General features: G+C 36.2%; 1 non-coding gene across 1 annotated transcript; it reads right to left on the bottom strand.

The window, feature by feature from the left end:
* Positions 1–7,944: 7,944 nt before the first annotated feature.
* On the bottom strand, positions 7,945–8,052 carry LOC112765052 (small nucleolar RNA R71). Its single transcript, XR_003183501.1, has one exon. It is a non-coding gene; the product is annotated as a small nucleolar RNA R71 (small nucleolar RNA).
* Between the last annotated feature and the right edge of the window lie 476 nt (positions 8,053–8,528).

The raw sequence follows: 8,528 nt of genomic DNA, 5'->3' as shown, positions 1-8,528 counted from the left end.
ACTCAATTTTTGAGGTGGAAAGAACTTTGCCAAGAAGGCATTGACTAGCTTTTTCCAAGAGTTCAGGCTTTCTTTAGGTTGTGAGTCCAACCATATCCTAGCTCTGTCTCTTACAGCAAAAGGGAATAGCATAAGTCTGTAGACCTCAGGGTCAACCCCATTAGTCTTGACAGTGTCACAGATTTGCAAGAATTCAGCTAAGAACTGATGAGGATCTTCTAATGGAAGTCCATGAAACTTGCAATTCTGTTGCATTAGAGAAACTAATTGAGGCTTAAGCTCAAAGTTTTTTGCTCCAATGGCAGGGATAGATATGCTTCTCCCATAGAAGTCGGGAGTAGGTGCAGTAAAATCACCCAGCACCTTCCTTGCATTGTTGGCATTGTTGTTGTTTTCGGCTGCCATGGGTTCTTCTTCTTTGAAGATTTCTGTTAGGTCCTCTACAGAGAGTTGTGCCTTAGCTTCTCTTAGCTTTTGCTTCAAGGTCCTTTCAGGTTCAGGATCAGCCTCAACAAGAATGCTTTTGTCTTTGCTCCTGCTCATATGAAAGAGAAGAGAACAAGAAAATATGGAATCCTCTATGTCACAGTATAGAGATTCCTTGAGGTGTCAGAGGAAAAGAAAAATGGAAGGAAGAGGTAGAAAATTCGAACTTATCAAGAAAGATGGAGTTCGAATTGTGCATTAAGGAATAGTGTTAGTCCATAAATAGAAGGATGTGAGAAGAGGGGAAGAAATTTTCGAAAATAATTTAAAAAGATTTTAAAAACATTTTGAAAAACCTTAATTGATTTTCGAAAACCAAGATTGAGAAAGAAGTAAAGTAATTTTTGAAAAAGATTTTGAAATTAGAAATTAAAAAGATATGATTGAAAACTATTTTGAAAAAGATGTGATTAGGAAGATATGATTGGTTTTAAAAGATGTGATTGAGAAGATATGATTTGAAAAACATTTTAAAAAGATTTGATTTTGAAAATTAATGACTTGGCTATCAAGAAAAGATATGATTCAAACATTAAACCTTTCTCAACAGAAAAGGCAGCATACTTGAAATGTTGAATCAAATCATTAATTGATAGCAAGTATCTTTGAAAATAGAAAGAAATTGATTTTGAAAACATATGATTGATAAGATATGATTTGAAAAAGATTTGATTTTGAAAAGATTTTGAAAACTTGAAAAAAATTTGCATTAAAAACAAAATCTTCCCTCTTGTGCCTTTCTGGCGTTAAACGCCCAGAATGGTGCACATTCTGGCGTTTAACGCCCAAACTACTACCCTTTGGGGCGTTAAACGCCCAGCCAGGCACCCTGGCTGGCGTTTAAACGCCAGTTTGCCTTCCTCACTGGGCGTTTTGAATGCCCAGCTTTTTCTGTGTAATTCCTCTGCTGTATGTTCTGAATCTTCAATTCTCTGTATTATTGACTTGAAAAGACACAAATTAAAAATATTTTTGGATTTTTAATAATGAAGAATAATCAAAATGCAACTAAAATCAAATAACAATACATGTAAGACACCAAACTTAGCAGTTTGTATACTACCGACACTAACAAAATGAGAATGCATATGAGGAACACGAACACTCAAGTCAAGAGAAATTAAAGATCAGAGTAATGAAATCATCAAGAACATCTTGAAGATCACTTAAGACACATGAATGAATGCAAGAAGAACAGAAACATGCAATTGACACCAAACTTAAAATGAGACTCTAGACTCAAACAAGAAATTTTTTGATTTTATGATTTTGTGATTTTTTTGGATTTTTCGAAAATTAAGTGGAAAAATAAAATAAAGATATTAAAATTCTTAATGAGAATTCCAGGAATCATGCAATGTTAGTCTAAGACTCCGGTCCAGGAATTAGACATGGCTTCATAGCCAGCCAAGCTTTCAAAGAAAGCTCCGGTCCAAAACACTAGACATGGCCAATGGCCAGCCAAGCCTCAGCAGATCACTGCTCCAACAGCAAGATTGATAGAAATCAACAAGCTCTTGTGATGATAAGTTGAAACCTCGGTCCAATAAAATTAGACATGGCTTCACAGCCAGCCAAACTTCAACAGATCATCATGAAACACTAGAATTCATTCTTAAGAACTCTGAAGAAAAATACCTAATCTAAGCAACAAGATGAACCGTCAGTTGTCCAAACTCGAACAATCCCCAGCAACGGCGCCAAAAACTTGGTGCTGTTGCCGGATCAGAAATTTGGCACTGATGTTACCGGACCAAAAGCTTGCCGAAAACTCGAACAATCCCCGGCAACGGCGCCAAAAACTTGGTGCACGAAATTGTGATCAATACTTTTCACAACTCAATTAATCCCCGGTGATGAACCCAAAAACTTGGTGTTCAATACCATGGCATAAACACAACTTCGCACAACTAACCAGCAAGTGTACTAGGTCGTCCAAGTAATAAACCTTACGCGAGTAAGGGTCGATCCCACAGAGATTGTTGGTATGAAGCAATCTATGATCACCTTGTAAATCTTAGTCAGGCAAACTCAAATGGTTATGAATGATGAATAAAACATAAAGATAGAGATAGAGATACTTATGTAATTCATTGGTGGGAATTTCAGATAAGCGTATGAAGATGCTTGGTCCCTTCCGTCTCTCTCTACTTTCCTACCGTCTTCATCCAATCCTTCTTACTCCTTTCCATGGCAAGCTGTATGCAAGGGTTTCACTATTGTCAGTGGCTACCTCCCATCCTCTCAGTGGAAATGTTCAACGCACCCTGTCACGGCACGGCTATCCAGCTGTCGGTTCTCGATCATGTCGGAATAGAATCCAGTGATTCTTTTGCGTCTGTCACTAACGCCCCACAATCGCGAGTTTGAAGCTCGTCACAGTCATTCAATCATTGAATCCTACTCAGAATACCACAGACAAGGTTTAGACCTTCCGGATTCTCTTGAATGCCGCCATCAGTTCTAGCTTATACCACGAAGATTTCGGTTAAAGAATCCAAGAGATATCCACCCAATCTAAGGTAGAACGGAGGTGGTTGTCAGGCACACGTTCATAGGTGAGAATGATGATGAGTGTCACGGATCATCACATTCATCAAGTTGAAGAACAAGTGATATCTTAGAACAAGAACAAGCGGAATTGAATAGAAGAACAATAGTAATTGCATTAATACTCGAGGTACAGCAGAGCTCCACACCTTAATCTATGGTGTGTAGAAACTCCACCGTTGAAAATACATAAGAACAAGGTCTAGGCATGGCCGAATGGCCAGCCTCCAAACGTGATCAAAAGATCTAAAGATCAAAAGATTCCAAAGATCAGAAGATGAAAATACAATAGTAAAAGGTCCTATATATAGAGAACTAGTAGCCTAGGGTTTACAGAGATGAGTAAATGACATAAAAATTCGCTTCCGGGCCCACTTGGTGTGTGCTTGGGCTGAGCATTGAAGCATTTTCGTGTAGAGACTCTTCTTGGAGTTAAACGCCAACTTTTGTGCCAGTTTGGGCGTTTAACTCCCATCCTTGTGCCAGTTCCGGCGTTTAACGCTGGGAATTCTGATGGTGACTTTGAACGCCGGTTTGGGCCATCAAATCTTGGGCAAAGTATAGACTATCATATATTGCTGGAAAGCCCAGGATGTCTACTTTCCAACGCCATTGAGAGCGCATCAATTGGGCTTCTGCAGCTCCAGAAAATCCACTTCGAGTGCAGGGAGGTCAGAATCCAACAGCATCTGCAGTCCTTTTTAGTCTCTGAATCAGATTTTTGCTCAGGTCCCTCAGTTTCAGCCAAAAAATACCTGAAATCACAGAAAAACACACAAACTCATAGTAAAGTCCAGAAAAGTGAATTTTAACTAAAAACTAATAAAAATATACTAAAAACTAACTAGATCATACTAAAAACATACTAAAAACAATGTCAAAAAGCGTACAAATTATCCGCTCATCAATGGGCCGTGTGGACTCCCTATAGATGGCAATGAAAATCATGAGAAGAATGATGAGATGAAATCTAGGAACTGCAAAACATCAACATTTCATGGGAAAGGACTTGATTCAAAAAAACCGCACAGTGTGCAAGTGTGCTGGTTTATACATGTTGTACTAACTTGATTTCATGGGATATTTTTTAATGCAGCTGCTCAAGATTCAGAAAAAGGCAAGGGTTGGAAGCGATTTGAGTTTGACAAGGATGCGCCTCTTGAAGATGAGGAAATTGAAGGTTGGACTTGTTTGCCAATTTCATTATTCTAAATAAATTTGCCCAGATTTCTTCATTGCAAATACAATCTGTTTTAAAATGGACAATTTTTTTAGTCTTCCTATGTTTTCCTGATCATGTAAACTTCATTTTTAATTGATCCAATCTTGAGTACTGTTGTTGTGTGCTTGTTAATACCACCAATACTTACTGATTTTAATTGTTCATTGCTTAGTCATGGTGATTCTTTTAATTATTGAATGTCAATGATATTTTTTCTTATAAATGATGATGAGTAATGGTTTGGGGTTTGGCTTGAAGCCTGAAACTTAATTGAACTGATTGTATTTGCCCACCTATCTGCAGTGGCTAAAAATGATGCTTCCTTGGTCAAGCAAATTGGCCAGAGTTTCCAGTATTCTAAAATAGAGGTATATTCCTCTTCTTATATTCATGAATAGTCAGTTTTGTTTCTTGTTAACATACATGCATCATCTATGTATGGAAGACTAAACATAGATCGAATCCATTTTCTTATCAAGGCAAAAAGGGAGGAACAAATCCAAGCTGCTCATGACGAAGCCATGTTTGGTGCTTCAGCACTTCCACCTCCTACCAGTACTAACAGTGAGCCTGAAAGGGAGAATAAGAAAGAAGTTGATAAAAAAGCTGTTGTTACAAGCCTCTTAAGTGAAACAGTAAGTGGTTTCACTGCAGACTTGTGTGGATAAGCATGATGAGTCATTTCAGTAATCCTTGTATTGATCTTTAATCCGTGTATACGATTTTAGACCTTCATGGGGACTGGCCATTCGACCATGCCTGGACCATCACTTATGTATTTTCAACGGTGGAGTTTCTACACACCATAGATTAAGGTGTGGAGCTCTGTTGTACCTCAAGTATTAATGCAATTACTATTATTCTTCTATTCACTTCAAGCTTATTCTTGTTCTAAGATATCACTCGTACTTCAACCTGATGGATGTGATGATCCGTGACACTCATCATCATCCGTTCTTATGAACGCGTGCCTGACAACCACTTCCATTCTACAAGCGAGAGCTAGAGTGTGTATCTCTTGGATTCATTAATCAAAATCTTCGTGGTATAAGCTAGAATTATTGGCAGCCATTCCTAAGATCCGAAAAGTCTAAACCTTGTCTGTGGTATTCTGAGTAAGATCTGAGATGGGATGACTGTGACGAGCTTCAAACTTGCGAGTGTTGGGCTAGTGACAAATGCAAAAGAATCACTGTATTCTATTCTGATATGAACGAGAACCGACAGATGATTAGCCATGCTGTGATAGAGTATTTTGACCATTTTCACTGAGAGGACGGGAGGTAGCCATTGACGACAATGAAACCCAACATATAGCTTGCCATGGAAAGGAGTAAGAATGATTGGATGGAAGCAGTAGGAAAGCAGAGATTCAGAAGGAACATAGCATCTCCATGCGCTTATCTGAAATTCCCACCAATGAATTACATAAGTATCTCTATCTCTACTTTATGCTTTATTTATCTTTATATTCGAAAACCATTATAACCATTTGAATCCGCCTAATTGAGATTTACAAGATGATCATAGCTTGCTTCATACCAACAATCTCCGTAGGATCGACCCTTACTCACGTAAAGTATTACTTGGACGACCCAGTGCACTTGCTGGTTAGTTGTGCGAAGTTGTGACAAAGTGTGATTCACGTTTGAGAGCTCCAAGTCTTTGGCACCATTGTTGATGATTACAATTTCGTGTACCAAGTTTTTGGCACCGTTGCCGGGGATTGTTCGAGTTTGGACAACTGACGGTTCACCTTGTTGCTCAGATCAGGTAATTTTCTTTTCAAAAAGTTTTCAAAAATCTTTCAAAAATTTTTCTTTGTTTTCGTTTTTCCAAAAAAGTAATTTTCGAAAAAATTACAAAAAAATTATAAAATAAAAAAAAAGAAAAAAATATTTGTGTTTTTTGTTTGAGTCTAGTGTCAATTTTTAAGTTTGGTGTCAATTGCATGTTTTTAAAAATTTGTGCATTTTTCGAAAACTCATGCATGGTGTTCTTCATGATCTTCAAGTTGTTCTTGATAAGTCTTCTTGTTTGATCTTTATATTTTCTTGTTTTATGTCTTTTCTTATTTTTCATATGCATTTTTAGTTTGTTAGTGCCTAAGAATTGAAAATTTCTAAGTTTGGTGTCTTGCATGTTTTTCCTGTCTTGAAAATTTTTCAAAAATAAGTCTTGATGTTCATCCTAATCTTCAAAGTATTCTTGGTGTTCATCTTGACATTCATAGTGTTCTTGCATGGATCATGTGTTTTGATTCATAATTTTCATGTTGTGAGTCAATTTTTGTGTTTTTCTCTCTCATCATTAAAAATTCAAAAAAATAAAAAAAAATATCTTTTCCTTATTTCTCTCATAAATTTTGAAATCTTTGGGTTGACTTAGTCAAAAATTTTAAAATAAGTTGTTTCTTGTTATTCAAGTCAAGATTTCAATTTCAAAAATTTATCTTTTCAAAATCTTTTTCAAAATCAAATCTTTTTCATTTTTTTCTTTATTTTCGAAAAATTTAAAAAGTGTTTTCAAAATCTTTTTCTTAATTCTTCATATTTTCGAAACCTTTACTAACAATTAATGTGATTGATTCAAAATTTTGAAGTTTGTTACTTTCTTGTTAAGAAAGGTTCAATCTTTAAATTCTAGAATCATATCTTTTAGTTTCTTGTTAGTCAAGTAATCAATTTTAATTTTAAAAATAAAATCTTTTCCAAAATATCTTTTTCAATCATATCTTTTCAAAATATCGTTTTCAAATCATATCTTTTTCAAAATCAATTTCAAAATCTTTTCCAACTTCTTATCTTTTCAAAATTGATTTTCAAATCTTTTTCAACTAACTAATTGCCTTTTTGTTGGTTTCTTATCTTTTTCAAAACCATCTAACTACTTTTCTCTCTCTAATTTTCGAAAATCACTAACTATTTTTCAAAAACAATTTTCAAAATTCTCTCCCTCTCATCTTCCTCTATTTATTTATTCATTTACTAACACTTCTCTTCATCTAAAAATTTGAACCCTCTCTTCCCCTTTTGTGTTCAAATTTTTCTCCTCTCTCTTTTATTTCTTTTCTTCTTCTACTCACATAAAGGAATCTCTATATTGTGATATAGAGGATTCCTCTTTCTTTTCTGTTTTCTTCTTTTTCATATGAGTAGGAGCAAGGTCAAGGACATTCTTGTTGAAGCAGATCCTGAACCTGAAAGGACTCTGAAGAATAAGCTAAGAGAAGCTAAAGCACAACAATCCAGAGAAAACCTTACATAGAATCCCGAAAAAGAAGACATGGCCGAACCCAATAACAATGGTGGAGGCGCAAGGAGGATGCTTGGTGATTATACAACACCTACTTCCAACTTTTATGGAAGAAGCATCTCAATCCTTGCCATTGGAGCAAACAATTTTGAGTTGAAACCTCAACAAGTTGCTCTAATGCAACAGACCTGCAAGTTTCATGGACTTCCATCAGAAAATCCCTATCAGTTTTTAACTGAGTTCTTGCAGATCTGTGATACTGTTAAGACTAATGGAGTAGATTCTGAAGTCTACAGGCTCATGCTTTTCCCTTTTGCTGTAAGAGACAGAGCTAGAACATGGTTGGACTCACAACCTAAAGATAGTCTGGACTCTTGGGATAAGCTAGTCACGGCCTTCTTGGCCAAGTTCTTTCCTCCTCAAAAGCTTACAAGCTTAGAGTGGATGTTTAGACCTTCAAGCAAAAAGATGGTGAATTCCTCTATAAAGCTTGGAAAAGATACAAGCAGTTGACCAAAAAGTGTCCTTCTGACATGCTTTCAGAGTGGACCATTTTGGATATATTCTATGATGGTCTATCTGAGTTCTCTAAGATGTCACTGGACCATTCTGTAAATCATGTTGCTTGTATGCGAAGTTTGTATTCGTAGGTTTTGATGAATGACAAACCAACAAACGACATGAAAGACAAACCAACAAACAACTTGAATGAACAAGCATGTTGAAAGATCAACCAACATTCAACGTTGAGGAATGAAGAGTTGAAAGCAACACAACAACAACAAGAAACTCAAGTCCACAACATTTGAAGACAAGTATAGTGTCTTAGGACTTAGGTAACTTCTTGTTAAGAACCAATTGCTAAATCTCTCAACACACACTCACAAAATATTTTGATGCACATCTTGCAACTCGATGCTAGCCAAATGGTTTAAAACTTGTTTTTCAAAGGTACAAAAGCATAGGAATTGACTCCAACAAGTTTGAGATCAATCCTAAGTATTTTAAAGTGATT

The sequence above is a fragment of the Arachis hypogaea genome, chromosome 2 (assembly GCF_003086295.3).
Source record: "Arachis hypogaea cultivar Tifrunner chromosome 2, arahy.Tifrunner.gnm2.J5K5, whole genome shotgun sequence".
In the NCBI taxonomy this organism is placed as follows: domain Eukaryota; kingdom Viridiplantae; phylum Streptophyta; class Magnoliopsida; order Fabales; family Fabaceae; genus Arachis; species Arachis hypogaea.
Note: the sequence above shows the minus strand (reverse complement) of the source record. Positions and strands in the feature narration are given on the sequence as shown.